Raw genomic sequence first — 18097 nt, forward strand, 5'->3', positions numbered from 1 at the left:
GAGGAATAGCGCCCCATCATTGGCGTTAGTGGGAGGAATAGTGTCCCATCACTGATGTCAGTGGGATGAATAGTGTCCCATCGTTGGTATCAGTGGGAGGAATAGCGCCCCATCATTGGTGTCAGTGGGAGGAATAGTGTCCCATCATTGGTGTCAGTGGGAGGAATAGCATCCCATCATTGGTGTCAGTGGGAGGAATAGTGTCCCATCGTTGGTATCAGTGGGAGGAATAGCGCCCCATCATTGGTGTCAGTGGGAGGAATAGTGTCCCATCATTGGTGTCAGTGGGAGGAATAGCGTCCCATCATTGGTGTCAGTGGGAGGAATAGTGCCCCATCGTTGGTGTCAGTGGGGGGAGGAATAGTGCCCCATCGTTGGTGTCAGTGGGGGGAGGAATAGTGCCCCATCGTTGGTGTCAGTGGGGGGAGGAATAGTCCCCCATCGTTGGTGTCAGTGGGGGGAGGAATAGTGCCCCATCGTTGGTGTCAGTGGGGGGAGGAATAGTGCCCCATCGTTGGTGTCAGTGGGGGGAGGAATAGTGTCTCATCGTTGGTGTCAGTGGGGGGAGGAATAGTGCCCCATCGTTGGTGTCAGTGGGGGGAGGAATAGTGCCCCATCGTTGGTGTCAGTGGGGGGAGGAATAGTGCCTCATCGTTGGTGTCAGTGAGGGGAGGAATAGTGTCTCATCGTTGGTGTCAGTGGGGGGAGGAATAGTGCCCCATCGGTGGTATTAGTGACACAAATGATGGGGCACTATCCCTCCCACTGACACCAATGATACTTACCTTGCTGACTCCTGCTCCAGCCTGGGCTCGCTCTCTCCCTCTCCCATCTACAGCCTGCATACCTGGCTGCAGCAGCAAAATTTGCACTTACCTGTCAGCTGTCTTCCTTCTCTGGCCTCTCTCTTCACTCGCTCCTGCAGCTCCCTCGATCTTCTTTGATCTCTGCGCGCTGCCGCTCGGCTCCTCCTCTCCAAGCTCCACCTCCTCGCCGGTGATTGGCCGCCTGTGTGCCTCTCCTGAGCTACAGTTCCGGTGGCCAATCACCGGCGAGGAGGCGGCGACAGGGGCAGCATATCCCGCCCACACATCGCCGGAGACAGGAGCGGTGTCTTGGTTCCTAAGACCATCGGAAATATGTGTTTTCCGATGGTCTTAGGCGACCCCTGGGAAATGGCCGTTCGACCCCCAAAGGGGTCGCGACCCCCAGGTTGAGAACCGCTGTCATAGAGTGACAGGTGGCTCCAACCGCATAAACAAACTTTTCATCCACATTGTATGGACCCGAGACCCCGTGTGCATGAGCCCTTATTATTTTTTTTATTTTTTTTCTAATTATCTTTTACAATTTTTTCAAATTATATTTTACAATTTTTTACAAATTAAAAAAAAATTGTTACCATTTTAAAAAATATTTTTTGCAGTTTATTAATATGTTTTACAAATTTTTTTTTACAACTCATCCTTGCAACAATTCCTTTCTCTGTAGCCTCAGTTGCACTGCAGATGAATGAACAGGAAACAGAGGCTCCTGTTCATTCATAAACTGAATTCACTTCAGTTATTAATGGACACAGAAGTAATCGGTACCAACATATGACATGACAGGTTTACCGGCCCTTTTCCCAGCTTTCCAACCTTAACATTTCCCTTGTGTACCCGCAGTAGCTGCCCACATCTGATCCCCCCTGCTGTGTGCCCCCCTGTGTGAACGTCCGCCCCCCGAAGCTCTGCTACTAATAAGGTACCTCTAATTATGAGTGCAGCAGTGGTGGCTGCTGTTTCTTTCCAGCAGTGAAATTGACAGTTGTGTATGGAGCACAGTAATCACAGTAGGTCACTCCATGTACAGCTTCTCTAATTACAGTGCTGTGAAAAAGTATTTGACTCTTCTTGATTTGTTTTCATTTTCAGTATTTGTCACACTTAAATGATTCAGATCATCAAACACGTTTTAATATTGCACAAACTTTACCTGAGTAAATACAAGATGCAGTTTTTAAATGAAGATTTCATTTATTAACCACTTCAAGTTCGGACACTTTCACCCCCTCCCTGTCCACGCCAATTTTCAGCTTTCAGTGCTATCACACTTTGAATGGCAATTGCGCGGTTATGCAACACTGTACCCATATGAATTTATTTGCATTTTTTTTGAGACAGATAAAACGTTATTTTGGTGGTATTTATTCACCACAGGGATTTTAATTTTTTTGCTATATAAATAAAAAAGTCCAAACATTTTTTTCTACACTGATTGCTTTTACACCCATAAAGGCTGTAAGAGCAATAATTTCTCCTTCTCTCTGGCTGCATTCTTGCAGCCATTGAGAAATACTGTGAGAGCTGTGATTGGTCACAGCTTGTCACATGGTACAAGGCTGTTGTGAATAGCCTTGTACCATGTGACCTCTGTGATCATTCACAGATTTCACTAGTAGTAAGCAATGATGTCAGGAAGTGACATCTTGCTTACTACTATTCATGTGATCATTCATTGGCCAATCAGTGATCGGGACCTCACACTGAGGTCTCGTACAGCGCTCGGTGTTCTGCTGTGTTTTGAGGACACAATGGCACTGGATCGTGGTGCCACGCGCTCCCAGGCAGGGAATGCAGAAGGACATTTATAAACAGCCACCCGCTCCTGCACTGCTCCTGTCCGGCCGTTTATGTACATGGGCTGGACGGAAGTGGTTAAGGGAAGAAATCTGTCCAAACCTGCCTGGTCCCATGTGAAAAAGTAATTGCCCCCTAAACCTAATAACTGGTTGGGCAGCAACAACTGCAATCAAGCGTTTGTGATAACTAGCAGACTTTCACATCGCTGTGGAGGAAATTTTACCCACTCTTTGCAGGATTGTTTTAATTCAGCCACATTGGAGGTTTTTCAGAGCATGAGCATCCTGTTTAAGGTCATGCAACAGCATCTCAATCGAATTTAAGTCCAGACTTTGACTAGGCCACTCCAAAACTTTATTTGGAGCCATTCAGAGGTGGACTTGGTGTGTTTCAGACCTTTGTCCTGCTGCATAACCCAAATGCACTTGAATTTGAGGTCACAAACTGATGGCCAGACATTTTTCTTTAGGATTTTCTGGTAGAGCGCAGAATTCATGCTTCCATCAATTATGGCAAGTAATCCATGTCCTGAAGCTACAAAGCATCCCCAGACCATCACACTACCACCACCATGCTTGACTGTTATTATAATGTTCTTTTTGTGAAATGCTGTGTTAATTTTACTTCAGATGAAACGGGATGCACACCTTCCAAAAAGTTAAACTTTTGCCTCATTAGGCCACAGAATATTTTCTCAAAGGTCTGTGGCATAATCAAGATGTTCTTTGCAAATGTGAGGTGAGCCTTCGTGTTCTTTTTGGTCAGCAAGGGAGAATGTTACCAGCACACTCAGGATCACCAATATGGGTCCAAAAGTTTTAATGAAAGATCACATAGTTACAGCAAGGCAACGTTTCAGAATCTTGCAGGACCCCTTCATCATGCATGTAAAGATGAAGGGGTCCTGCGCAACTCAAAAGCGTTGCCTTGCTGTAACTATGTGATCGTTCATTAAACATTTTGGACCCATATTGGTGATCCATCGGTGTGCTGGTGACTTTCTCCCTTGCTGATTCTGTTCAGTTCCAGTCGATAGTTGCTGCAGAACCCACTTATACACACAGCCATTTTTAACACAGGAACGTGTGCGTTGGGATTGTACACTTGCTTTTTGGTCAGCAGTGGCTTACGCCTTGGAATTCCCATGGATCCCATGAATGCCATATTTGCTCAGTCTATTTCTTATTGTTCAATCATGAACACTGACCTTAACTGAGGCAAGTGAGGCCTGCATTTTAATATGTTGTTATGGGTTCTTTTATGACCTCCTGGATGAGTCGTCATTGTGCTCCTGGAGTGATCTTGGGAGGCCGCCCACTCCTGGGAAGGTTCACCACTGTTCCAAGTTTTCTCCATTAATGGTTCTCATCGGGGTTCGCTGGAGTCCCAAAGCCTTAGAAATTTGTAACTTTTTCCAGACTGATACATGCCAATTACTTTGTTTCTCATCTGTTCTTGAATTTAGTTAGATTGTGGCATAATGTGTTGCTTCCTGATATCTTTAAGCGTGATTCACTTTGTCAGACAGTTTCTATTTAGCCAGTTCCTGACCGTGCTGTAGCCGTCTTTTGATCAGCTAGTTCTCGGAGGGTGTCCATGGACATCCTCCCAGAACCACACCCCCCGCACACCCCCTGGGCACGCACTGCGTGAGTCTGTGATCGCTGTGTCCTTCGGAGTTATCTGACCACATGACTAAGGAACGTGCCAATCACAGCCACTTTTACTATGTGACCAGCTGTGTCCAATCACAGCTGATCACAGGGTAAAAAGGAAATGTCGGTTATCGGCAGTCCTCTTCTCACACTGACAGCGTGTGAGGAGAAGAGAGTCAGTAAGCAGCATTTCACAGGGGGGCATCTGCATTGATCATCAGGGTCATTGACCATCAGTGTCCTGATGATCAGTGTAGCCCCATCAGTGCAGCCAATAGTGCACATCATTGCCCATGTGTGCTGGCAATCAGTGCCCATCAGCTGAAGCAGCAACCATCAGTGCCCATCAGTTGAATCAGTGCCCATCAGTACCCATCAGTGCCACCCATCAGTGCTGCCCATCAGTGCCACCTAACAGTGCCCATCAGTGCCACCTATCAATACACATTAACACCAACTAACAGTGCCTATCAGTGCCACCTATCAGTGCCGTCTAACAGTGCCCATCAGTGCTGCCCATCAGTGCCGCCTAACAGTGCCCATCAGTGCCACCTAACAGTGTACATCAATGCTGCCTAACAGTGCCCATTAGTGCCGCCTATCAGTGTCCATCAGTGCAGCCTATCAATACCCATCAGTGAAGGAGAAAAATTACTTATTTGCAAAACTTTATAACAGAAACTAAGAAAAACTTTTTGTTTTTCAAAATTTTTTTGTTTGTTTAGCAAAAAATAAAAACCCCAGTGGTGATTAAATACCACCAAATGAAAGCTCTATTTGTTTAAAAAAACAAGGATAAACATTTAGTTTGGGTACAGTGTTGCATGACTGCGTAATTGTCATTCAAAGTATGAGAGCGCTGAAAGCTGAAAATTGGTCTGGGCAGGAAGGGGGTAAATTACTTTTTCACATAGGGCCAGGCAAGTTTAGACAGCTTTTTTCCCTTAATAAATTAAATCATAATTTAAAAACTGCAATTTGAATTTACTTTGGTTATCTTTGTGTACTATTAAAAATTGTTTGATGATCTGAATCATTTAAATGTCACAAAAATGCAACAAAATGAAAAATCAGACAGAGGGCAAATACTTTTTCACAGCACTGTATAAACGATCTTGCATTGTTTTTGAAGGATACAAAGCTTTCTGTGATTGCACAAGGGACATTAGAATGTTGCAATCTCCCCAACCATAGAATATGCTTTAATATAATTTGAAAAGAATGCAAGATTTTTTCTGAATCTTGAGCTACTGTACATAGTAAGCAACTCACTGTGATCACTGTGCTTCAGCCCCGACCGTTTCATCAATGGAATTTCAGTGATGATATCACTGTCAGAGGCTGTATGTAAGTAACATTTTTCAAGAAGCAGCAACCACCAGTGGGGCACACATCATTAGAGGTACCTTATTGGAATTTAGAGTAGCCAAGTATTGGATGTGTCACTCTGCAGTTCAGGGACACTCACAGATGGGATTATGATTAAGGCTTTTTCCCCCTAGTGCCCATTACTGGGACAGCTACATCACTTCCTGTCAGCAGAGTAGATCTAATTCTTTTTACACCAGCCAATGCATACTGTATTCCTGAGTGCTGACTGAACTGCACATACCAGAGAGCGGGTGAACTAGGAGGATTCTAGGAGAGCAGATATATTCTACTGCAAGGGTCGGGCTCGCTCTCTTGGCACAGGATTTAGAGCTGGTCGCAGTGACTTTGGGCAACGGATCTGCATTTTTGTGATGCCAACTCTATTGGCCTTTCTTTGTACCGGGACTACAACTGTCTGGAGGCACACATATACCATTGTTCGAAGTGCTGACAGGCTGCCAGGCAGACACTTTAGACATCTCTGCAGATATTCAAGAGCCTGATCAAGAACTCAGTGTTCCTAAGAGGCAATGTTATCAACAGGATTTGTGAGTGGGTGGATGCCCAATATCCTTCTGTCATCATTCTGCATGCAGACATTTTACACCTCGTCATCAGGAGACCTTGGCTTTAAGCAATTCAACAGCCTGTTTAACTTTATTGAATTACCAGTATTCAATAACGTTTATGGGCCCCACCATTGCTAGCAGAAGACAATGGACACCACCATATTAGGAACTTTTATCATCACAGGGCTCAAGCTGCAAACACTGGTTAAAAGGCCTTCTTTTCTAAGGCCATTGTTACTCAAACAAGGATACCTACATATACTTATGCAGGAGTGTACATTTCTATAAGATTCTCTGCTTACCCCTTGTAACTCCAGTGGCCCAGAGGGAGCTGATAAGGCAACAAGCATTTGCTTCCCCTTCTTACTGCCAGAATTACATTTAAATAGGTGAAACCTACTTCTCATAACTGTATAATCTGTTAAACGTTGTTAATTGACTGCTCCTACTGTACTAGTGTTTCTGCTTTCATGCATTAATGGGGTTGTGCACACTAATCCCATCATTCTTTTGGTCTACTCTTTTGATCAAACTCTAATATAGCGGTGTTACTAAAGAATTGTGTCTTTTGCACTATTATGCTCTACTAATGAAATATGCCTGAACCCAGAGTGCAAGAGGTGTCTGGAAGCTTGCAAGATCAGGGCAACCACTAGTGACAAGCATCATTGAGTGGCCCCTATAGGGGCAGCGCTACCCTAGCTAATGCCTCAGTAATGTATTTGACCACACGTCAGCTTTAATATTACCAGCAGATGAAGAACCACCCCAACCCTGGAGTATAGAGATGTAATATGAGCCCTAAACTCACAACTTTCTATGAAAAGAATGATAGCTTTGAAAAAAAATAACACATTAATTTTTTTTTTACAATTTGTGCTTGGGAATCCTACATGCATCCTACAACAATGAGATCCAGGATTAATACGGGGTATAGACTGGTTTCAGTTTATCTGTTTTTTCTCTTTATTTATTTATTTACCTAATTTGTAAAGGCTCTAAGCATTGCTCTTGTTTTTTGTTTTTTGTTTTGCATTGTGTTGCAGTGACTATAACTCTCTATTCTGCTTGATTGGAGTAATACATTGAATACATGAACCTACTCTGAAAAGTATTGTATGTGAACAAATCATCTACAAACCCTTGATCTTGTAACCTCATGATGTATCAAGTAATATTATATTGTCTTTGTACTCCATTCTGTAACATGAACAGCAATAACAATATGTACTTTCTTTAAAAAAAAAAAAAAACTGAATAAAGAAATATTGTTAAAAAAAAAATAACCATAAAGTGTTCCTAAGGCAACCTTACACTTCAAACAGTGTGAGACAAATCAGTTGTGAACGATATAGCACTTACAGTTAGCATTCTGAACTGAAGTTCCGAAACAGTCTTTAATGTGATTTCATAGGTGTAATGAGGTAGCTTGATAATTAAAGTATATTTAACAGCACACCTTTTTTTTGGTAAAAAAATGGTAAGAACCCCTATCAACTTTTTGTGTTGACAAAAGTAAAAAAATTGTGCTGGCCCCCTAAGGTTATCTTATCAGTACTGCTGTCTTAAAGTATTGATGTTGATTTAAATGTTCTGGCAGGCGGCTTCTACACACCAGAGGATATTCATGGTTTCCTTCCCATATGGAAGAAATATATATTTGAAATATATTTGAAAAATATTCTTCCCAAATACAGTATGTTGACATATATTTGAAATGCTACAACTTTGGCCATATTCAATATATTTAAATATATATATATATATATATATATATATATATATATATATATATATATATGTACAGTGAGGAACAGAAGTATTTGAACACCCTGCGATTTTGCAAGTTCTCCCACTTAGAAATCATGGAGGGGTCTGAAATTCACATTGTAGGTGCATTCCCACTCTGAGAGAAAGAATTAAAAAAAATTCAGGAAATCACATTGTATGATTTGTAAAGAATGTATTTGTCTTGCACTGCTGAACATAAGTATTTGAACACCTAAGAAATAGCAAGAATTCTGGCTCTCAAAGACCTGTTACTGTGCCTTTAAAAAGTCCACCTCTACTCCACTCATTAATCTAACTTAGTAGCACCTGTCTGAGCTCTTTAAAGACACCTGTCCACCCCACAGTCAGTCAGATGCCAACTACTACCATGGGCAACACCAAAGAGCTGTCAAAAGACACCAGAGACAAAATTGTGGGCATCCAGAAGGCTGGAAAGGGCTACGGGGCAATTGCCAAGCAGCTTGGTGAAAATAGATCAACTGTTGGAGCAAATGTTAGAAAATGGAAAAGGCTAAAGACGACTGTCAGTCTCCCTCAGACTGGGGCTCCATGCAAGATCTCACCTTGTGCGGTATCACTGATGATAAGAAAGGTGAGGAATCAGCCCAGAACTACAAGGGAGGAGCTGGTCAATGACATGAAGAGAGCTGGGGCCACAGTTTCAAAGGTCACTGTCGGTAGATCACCAGGCCATCATGGTTTCAAATCATGCATTGCACGGAAGGTTCCCCTGCTGAAGTCATCACATGTCCAGGCCCGTCTGAAGTTTGCCAATGACCATCTGGATGATCCAGAGGAGGCATGGGAGAAAGTCATGTGGTCAGATGAGACCAAAGTAGAACTTTTTGGTCTAAACTTCACTCGACGTGTTTGGAGGAAAAAGAAGGATGAGTTGCATTCCAAGAACACCATCCCTACTCTGAAGCATGGGGGTGGTAACATCATGCTTTGGGGGTGCTTTGCTACGAAGGGGACAGGACGACTGCACTGTATTAAGGAAAGGATGAATGGGGCCATTTATTGAGAGATTTTGAGCAACAACCTCCTTCCATCAGTCAGAGCATTGAAGATGGGTAGTGGCTGGGTCTTCCAACATGACAACGACCCGAAGCACACAGCCAGGATAACCAAGGAGTGGCTCCGTAAGAAGCAAATCAAGGTTCTGGAGTGGCCTAGCCAGTCTCCAGACCTGAATCCAATAGAATATCTTTGGAGGGAGCTGAAACTCCGTGTTGCTTTGTGACAGTCCCGAAACCTGACAGATCTAGAGGAGATCTGTGTGGAGGAGTGGGCCAAAATCCCTGTTGCAGTGTGTGCAAACCTGGTCAAGAACTACAGGAAACGTTTGACCTCTATAATTGCAAACAAAGGCTTCTGTACCAAATATTAACATGGATCTTCTCAGGGGTTCAAATACTTATGTTCAACAGTGCAAGACAAATACATTATTTACAAATCATACAATGTGATTTCCTGAATTATTTTTTAAATTCTGTCTCTCAGAGTGGGAATGCACCTACAATGTGAATTTCAGACCCCTCCATGATTTCTAAGTGGGAGAACTAGCAAAATCGCAGGGTGTTCAAATACTTCTGTTCCTCACTGTATATATATATATATATATATATATATATATATATATATATATATATATACTGTATATATACTGCATGTTGAAATGCATTTTTATTACAAAATATATGAAAGATATTTTTAAAAATACATTCAAAAATACTGTATGTCTTTAAAAACACAAATCTACATTTTTGGAATGCATTTACAGATAAATGTAAAAATATATGTCAAAATGACTTTTTTATATGTTAAAAAAAATATATTTTTTAAATATATTCATCAGATTTTTTTAACATATAAAAAAGTAATTTTGACATTTTTACATAGAATTCTAGATTTGTATTTTTAAAGACATACAGTATATTTGAAATGTATTTTTAAAAATATTTTTCATATATTTTGTAATAGAAACACATTTCAACATAATGTATGTGTATATATATATATATATATATATATATATATATATATATATATATATATTTAAATATATTTTGAAATATATTGAATATGGCCAAAATTGTAGCATTACAAATATGTGTCAATATATTTGGGAGGAATATTTTTAAAATATATTTCAAATATATATTTCTTCCATGTTGGTTGGCTTGTAATGCAAGGTATGTAGGTAGGTGCAGTCTACTTTCTCCACTGCAAGTGGCACCATTCCCCAGCAGCATTGCAGTTGGAGAGGAAGTCAAGAGGAACATAGTTTCCTTTTGGTTTCCTGGGTCACTGGGGAAGCGATTCGATTGGATGTTGCCACCCCATTTGACTCTAGCAGCCATCTTGGGTCAGGCAGAGCCTTTTTAAGGCCCTGGCTCCCAGGCTTGGCACGCATTTGAAACAACTTCTCTGGACATCTTCCCATTGGGAACAAGATGGCCTAACATGTGTTGTCAGTTTGGCTGAAACCTGCTCTCTACATGCTGCTGGATCTGTGAATGTTCCTGCATTTGATTCATTGAATGGATTTTGTCATGTTTCACATGACTGTCATATTGACTGTCATATGCCTTAAAGTGTTTTCTATATTTTGTCTCTTCTCCTCCTTTTCCTCTGGTTTAGTTAATGCTGTATAGATAGCCCACCCTTTTTCCCAGAAATGCATTGAAGCTCTAGCCTCATGTCATGAAGCAGGACACATTATGATCTTTTGACCTATCAGATGTTCATTGTTGTAAGATTCTCTCAGTTTATGGAATAAACTTTACAGGATCTACAAGATATCATCTCGATCGAGTCACTGACTGTGGTATCCAACTGAGATTGGAGTTATCGTTATCGCATCACAACTGTAAGTTACAGAGATCACACTTTCAATGCTTAGATTGCAGAGATAGAACAGATTTGTTTCATTCGGATGACGTCACATGATGCAATAGTAGTTCGAGCCCATGGGGAAATTAATTAAATTTTAAAATTTGTTTGTTAATTTGGATTCAAGTAAACTTGTGATTTAAATTGAATTTGTAATTGTCATGGTTAGTCTGTTCAACTCCACAGTTTAATGCAATTAGGTTTGAAAAATTTGGAGCAGCTGAATTTTGCAATATTTCTTCCGTTGCGCCCAAAAATATAGAATCCATATGTCAGGAATGGACTCAGCACTGGTGGTGGGACTCACCTGCCGTGTGGGCTGCAGTACCAGGGCTGACCAGCGGGTGCTCTCAGCAGCCAGAAGCTCACTCCTGCAGTCAGCCATCACCTGAAGCTGATTGCAGGAAGTGTATTTAAGGAATGACCAGGCCTGTGATCAGGGCCTTGGTGTATGTTTCCCATGAGCCCTGTACCTGGTATCCTGTGTTCCTGCCTCATTGCTGACCCTGCTTTGATCCTGACCTCTGCTGACCGTCTCTTGTGGAACCCCTGGCTTGCCTGACCATCCTTCTGCCTGATCCTCAGTACCACGCTGCCTGCTACCTGCTGAACATGGCTTGCGACCCCGACCATTCTCTGCTTGCTCCTCCTGTACCACGCTGCCAGCACGATACCGACCCGGCCTGTCTGACTACGCTTACTTCACCCGACGATCCATTCATCCCGCACAGATCACCTTTAGTAAGTCTGCCTGCCTCTTCCCATCAAACTCCGTTCCTGCACTCCCCTGCCAGTACTCTCTACCACAGCCAGACGCACTCAGGGGTCGCGACATGGTTCCAGTCTGCACCAAGTCCATCCCCACCATCAGGGGCCCTGGTGAATAGCAGGCTGGGACTTAGACCCTGCGCCCTGAGGAAATCCGTGCTGTGGGCTGCTAGAGACACTGCCAGGCAGCACCTGACAGCACCTTACGGCCTGCCTGACCATTCCACCTCTCCAGCCTGACTACGCCTGTGTTCCTGAAGCCTGCTACTTCCCTGTGTCAGTCCACACATTTCTGGTCATACCCGGATCCCTAACACCATATGAATAACTGTTACACCCGAAATATCAAAACCGATAACTAATATATAGCGATCTTCTGAAAAAAAAACAAAAACCTGCAGAATGTTGTAAATTCACCTGGACCAACAAATATACGAAACGAATGCCAAAGATATGAAAGGAATTCCAAGAATGAATCCGTTCAACATAATGAATATGACAAAACGAAATGATTCAATGAACTAATGCATCTAAAACAAAAATTTCTGGTGTACATGTCTAGTTGGGGGCATGGCTTTTGCTGGGAGTGAGTGGGGTTTTGTCTTTGCAATAAATCTTGGGTGGAAGAGATCATCTTGGATGAGCAGACTGTTATTTGAATGAAAAATGGAATGGTGCAGTAGCAAATGTTTTTTGGGGTGAATGTTTTTCGGGAGTCCAAAAACGCCTCCTTCATCAGAGCTTGATTGGGCACAATGTGAGTGGACTAGACGTAAACTGGACCTTTAACCACTTGTCCTCTGGAAGATTTACCCCCCCCCCCCTTAATGACCAGGCCATTTTATGCTAGTCAGCATTGCACTATTTCAACTGGTAACTGGTGGTATAAACGAAAAAAGACCACAAATGTAAAAAAAAATCAAAGTTAGTCATAAATTTAGGCCAAAATGTATTCTGCTACATGTATTTGGTAAAAAAAAATCCCACTATATGTATATTAACTGGTTTGTGTGAAAGTTATAGCATTTAGAAACTATGGTATGTATATTAGAATTTACGCAGCTTTTAATTTCTTACATAGTTAGTCTGGTTAGACAAAAGTTCATCCAGTTCAACCATAAAAAAAAAATGTATAATCCTACGCCCACAGTTGATTCAGAGGAAGGCAAAAATAAACCCAGCAAAGCATGATCCAATTTGCTCCTGCAGGGAAAAAATTCCTTCCTGATCCCCCAAGAGACAATTGGATATTCCATGGATCAACTTTACCTATAAATGTTAGTATCCAGATATATTCTGTGTATCTAAGAAAGAATCCAGGCCTTTTTTAAAGCAATCTACTGAGATGGCCAGAACCAACTGTTGAGGGAGTCTATTCCACATTTTCACAGCTCTTACTGTGAAGAAACCGTGTTTGAAGATTAAATTTCTTTTCCTCCGGATGTAAAGAGCGCCCCCTTGTCCTCTGTGATGACCTCAGAGAGAATAACACTACATTTTTTTTTTGCCACAAATTTTTAGAAATGACAATTTAAACAAAACATTTATTTAATGATATATTGCTCATGCATACCATGGTTATATGCGGAACAATACCCCAAACCACATTTTTCTACTTCTCCCGAGTATGGGGATACCACATGTGAGAGACTTTTTGGCAGCCTAGCCACATACAGGAGCCTGAAATCCAATGACCACCTGCAGGCTATCAAAGGGCATATTTCCTCATATCACTTCCTCACTACCTATCACAGTTTTGGAGGCCCTAAAATGCCAGGATAGTACAAACACCCCAGCAAATCACCACTTTTTGGACAGTAGATACCCCAAGGAATTTGATAAGAGGCATAATGAGTATTTTTCAGATATCATTTTTGTTACAAGGTTTTTAAAAAAAATGAAATCTATTTACGTTTTCTTTCTTAGTTTTCCAAAAACTGGTAAGAAAGGAGATCTGCAAAATACCATGCCCCTAAGCAAATACCTTGAAGTATCTACTTTCCAAAAAGGAGGTCATTTGGGAGGAGGGGTGTGCTTCTACTATCCTGGTCTTTCAGGAGCCAACATTAGAAGCTTATGCGAGACATCACCCACTTTTCTAACCATTGGAAGACCAATCCTTTTCTGACACTTTTTGTTTACTTGGAAAAACAAAAAAATTACTATTTATACTATATATATTTTTTTTAAGCAGAGGCCCTAGAGAATAAAATGGTGGGTGTTGAACTTTTTTTATGTCCCACAGTATTTGCGCAGTGATTTTTCAAACACATTTTCTGAAAAAAATATTTTTTTTTTTTAGCATTTTTAGCATTTTATTGCACAAAACACAATATATTGTCCAATTGTTTGATAAAATATAAAAGATGATGTTATGCTGAGTAAATGGATACCAAATAAGACATGCTTTAAAATTGCACATGCCCGTGCAACGGCAAAAAAATTCCGTACATGCTTAATATCCTTGGGAGACGCTTTAAAGGCCTTTACAGGTCACCACTGTAATTTATAGAGGACATCTAGTGCTAGAATTACTGCCCTAGATCTGACATTTGTGGTGATACCTCACATGCATGGTGCAGTCTCTGTTTGCTTACTGCCATGGGACCGCTGCTTGCGTTTGCCTTTGCGCGCGAGCACGGAGGTGGGGTAAATTTCTTTTTTTGTATTTATTTTGCTTTTTTCAATTATTTTTAGACTATCCCTTTAATTTTTTTTTTTAAATTTCGATCACTTTTACTGTTATCACAGGGAATGTAAATATCTACTGTGATAGCAAGCAGGGGCGGATTGACCATTTGGAAACTCGGGCACTGCCCGAGGGCCCAGAGTCAGTAGGGGGCCCCATGAGATTCCCCTGGTACCTTTTTCAAAGGCTTTTTTGAGTTTGGGCAAGGACACAGGGGCCCCATGATCCCCTATTGCCCGGGGGCCCCATGAGTTGTCAGTCCGCCCATGATAGCAAGTACTCTTTTCTGAGAAATCTGGGGTCTATTAGACTCTAGATCAGGGGTAGGCAACCTTAAAGAGGTGATGATCTACCTGAACAACATGGGAGAAGTCAAAGATCACTGGGCACAGCGTCAGCCAATGTCACCTCCTCACACCTGATTTAAACCTCTGATTGTTGTACTATTGTGTCACAATTGCACGCATTGCACAGCAATCATGGGTTTAAATCAGGTGGTGAGGAGGCAAACACACTTGGATTGCTTTGCAGAGGAGCAGCAGTGCCTGCTGAACTTGTAAATGAGCCTTTAGTTGCATCCCGCAGCAGCACCCTTAGGGCTTGTTCACATGTAAAATTGGGGTGTGGTAAAACCTTGCGGTTGAGTCACAGTTTTGCCGCACCCAGTCAATACCCCCTTTTCCTGCTGAGGCAGCAGCCAAAGGTGTACACATGCTGCAGCAGGAATTACACCCCCTGTAGCTTTTGGTGGGTGCTACCAACTGTCAATCGATACCCTTTCAAGTTAATGGGGCCACTCTGCAAGTGCCCCACAATTACATGCTTTGCGGCGTCCAAGGGGTTAAAGCAGTTGGTGAGAAAGCAACACAACACTACCTGTTTAACCATTTAACTCCTTGATGCTGTACAGTACAGGGCAGGGCACTTGCAGAGCGGCCTCATTCACTTGAATGGGTCATGCTTGGCAGGTGCTACACACATCAACCATGACAGGGCGTAGGAGCAGCACTGCAGAGGAAACATCAACCTATGTGGCTCTTGCTCCCTACTACAGCTCTAACTTTACAAGGGGTCCCACTGCACTACACTCTATTTTAATGCTCTGGGTTGAAAGGTCAGCAAGCCCTGACTGTGATCTACAAGTCACCTGGCTGAGATCTACTGGTTGCTGACCCCCATTCTAGATCTCTACTCTTCCCTTAAAGAATCTGATCACACCAATCTTGGTGATATCCCAATCTTAAAATGGAGCTGTTAATATCTGGCAAAATGGAAATGATGAAATGCTCGTAGCTTCCAGTCTCCTAGACCATAGAGATGATTGGAGGCATTCCAGTCTCCTATCAGCTCTATTGTCAGCCAGCGGAACTTCCAGCTGCATTTTTAGGTGGGAGAGGAGAGCCCAAGAAAACCTTAGAAGGTGGCGGGAGGGGGAGTCCCTTACCGCTGCTTGTAAAAGCAATCCAGCGACCAATGAAAGCCGATTACCAGCTGAAAAAAATTATGCCAGAATGATGCCTGTAGCTGCTCAAAGTTCAGTGACATACCAGTATGTTGCTGGTCCATGTTGGGCATATATGTAACAGCAGAGAACATGGGCATATGACGAATCGGGTTTGTGGACCAATATGACTGCAATTCATTTTTTTGTAATGCCTATGTTGAGATTTAGCCCCAAAAATTATTAGATTTGGAAGCCGTGATAGGTTTCCATGCGAAATGTCTGGCAAGAGCTGAATTTGGGTGGACGGCCATGTATTGTTGCTTTGGCCCACAATCAATTCATACAAATCTTCCATGAAAAACAACAAAGGGGTTTAAGTGCTAGTGCTGGCAATAAACGGGGCCGATCCTGCTAACTCTGCGTTTTTTGGGACACTATACAAAGGAGGCACTAGTATAGTTCTATTCGTGATCAATATATTGATCTGTACAAACACTAGTAATGGCGGTGATCAGTATCCTATAGCATGAGTGAGTTAGTATGCAGGCAATCTAATGCTGACCCTGACTCTATCTGATGCTGCTAGTGGCAGTAGTACCGTAATCAGTGAAAAATTCTATATACTGACACTGTACTGATAGCACTGGCAGGGTGACGGGGGAATCAAAAGGTTAATAGGGGCGATCAAAGAGTTAAATGTGCTAATCTAACGTGTGTATAATATAGTGCTTTTACTCAATGCTGTGTTCATTCTTCTCTCCCTGGACCGGCATAAGGGGCAATGGAGGGGGGGGGCAAACGCAAACCCAGAAATAGAAAGTGATATAAGATTACATCACTTTGCCCAGAGCCGCCTCTTGCCTGCAAATTGCGGGCGAGTGGAACGTAGTTATAGAAAAAAAATTGAAAAAAAAATTCTCTCAATTTTTTTTTAAACATTTTTAATTTTTTTAAGCATAATTTGTCTTTTTTTTACTATTTGTTTTCTAAAATACGTTCATCAGATTAGTGCAATGTTACCATAGTAACATTGTACTACTCTGGGGGGTGATCATGGATTTTTTTTTATACTTTGCATTGCATGAGCAATGAAGATTATTGCTCTGTAATGCAAAACTTGCTTTGAACTGTCATGAATGTGTTACGTTCATGACAGTTCAAAATACAGTGATTTGTGACAGGCTGCAGCTGGTCACATGGTTCAGGGTGATTGGCCCCATCTGCAATGTGGGAGCTGTGGACAAATCACAGCTCTCCAGGAACAGAAGCAAAACTTTTATGAATCAGATTGATTCATAAAAGATTTGTTGTCATTGTGATAATATGATAGCACAGCAATCACATGATCACTGGATCCTGATTACTGTGATTCTCATTCCAGATGTGGGGGGGGTTGCGCATTTCCCCCTGTGTTGACAAAGCACCAGCAACGTACGTGTATGTTGCTGGTCCTGTAGCTGTTGCCCATCCACAGTACATTGCAGGAGGGCAGCCCAAAAATGGTTAAATCTCAACTAAAGCTTTGTTTGTTTTTTCATTAAAAAAACAAACATGTTATGCTTACCAGCCCTGTACAATGGTTTTGCACAGAGCAGCCCGATCGTTCTCTTCTTGGGTCCCCCACTGGAGCTCCTGGCTCCTCCCCTCTGCAGAGTGTCCACCATAGGAAGCCCCTTCCTATGGTGGTCACCTGTATGGGCTCACTCCTGAGCTGGGCTGGTGGCATCTGTTCTAATACACAGCTTAGCTTGGCCCTGCCCCCTGCTCTCTGCTCACAGGTTTTTACTAACTGCAGCGGGAGCCAATGGCTTCCGCTGCTCTCACCAAAGCTTGTGAGAGTTGGGAGAGGGAAGAAGAGCTGCTGCAGACATGCTGGAACAAGATTGAACTCAGGAGAGTATTTTTTGGGGGGGGCTGCATGTAAAACATGTTTTACATAAATGCAGAGAATGCATTACAGTGTTACTAAAATATGATTTTTATTTAAATAAAAAACACATTATACTCACCTGCTCTGCGGATCCTCTTCTTCTCGGGTCCCCCGTCAGCGATCTTGGCTCCTCCTCTTCTTTGTGTGTCCCCATATCAAACGACTGCTATGGGGGCATACGGTGCTGTGCTCCAGAGACAAACACAGCAGGAATTACAACCCCCCACTTCTTCCTCTCTGAATTTGATTGACTGTAGCCAGGGGCAGACTGACCATTTGGAAACTAGGGCACTGCCCGAGGGCCCGGGGTCAGTAGGGGGGCCCATGAGATGCCCCTGCTACCTTTTTCATAGGCTTTTTT

The sequence above is a fragment of the Staurois parvus genome, unplaced genomic scaffold (assembly GCF_062004578.1).
Source record: "Staurois parvus isolate SC_StPar_1 unplaced genomic scaffold, SC_StPar_1.0 ptg000432l, whole genome shotgun sequence".
Taxonomy (NCBI): domain Eukaryota; kingdom Metazoa; phylum Chordata; class Amphibia; order Anura; family Ranidae; genus Staurois; species Staurois parvus.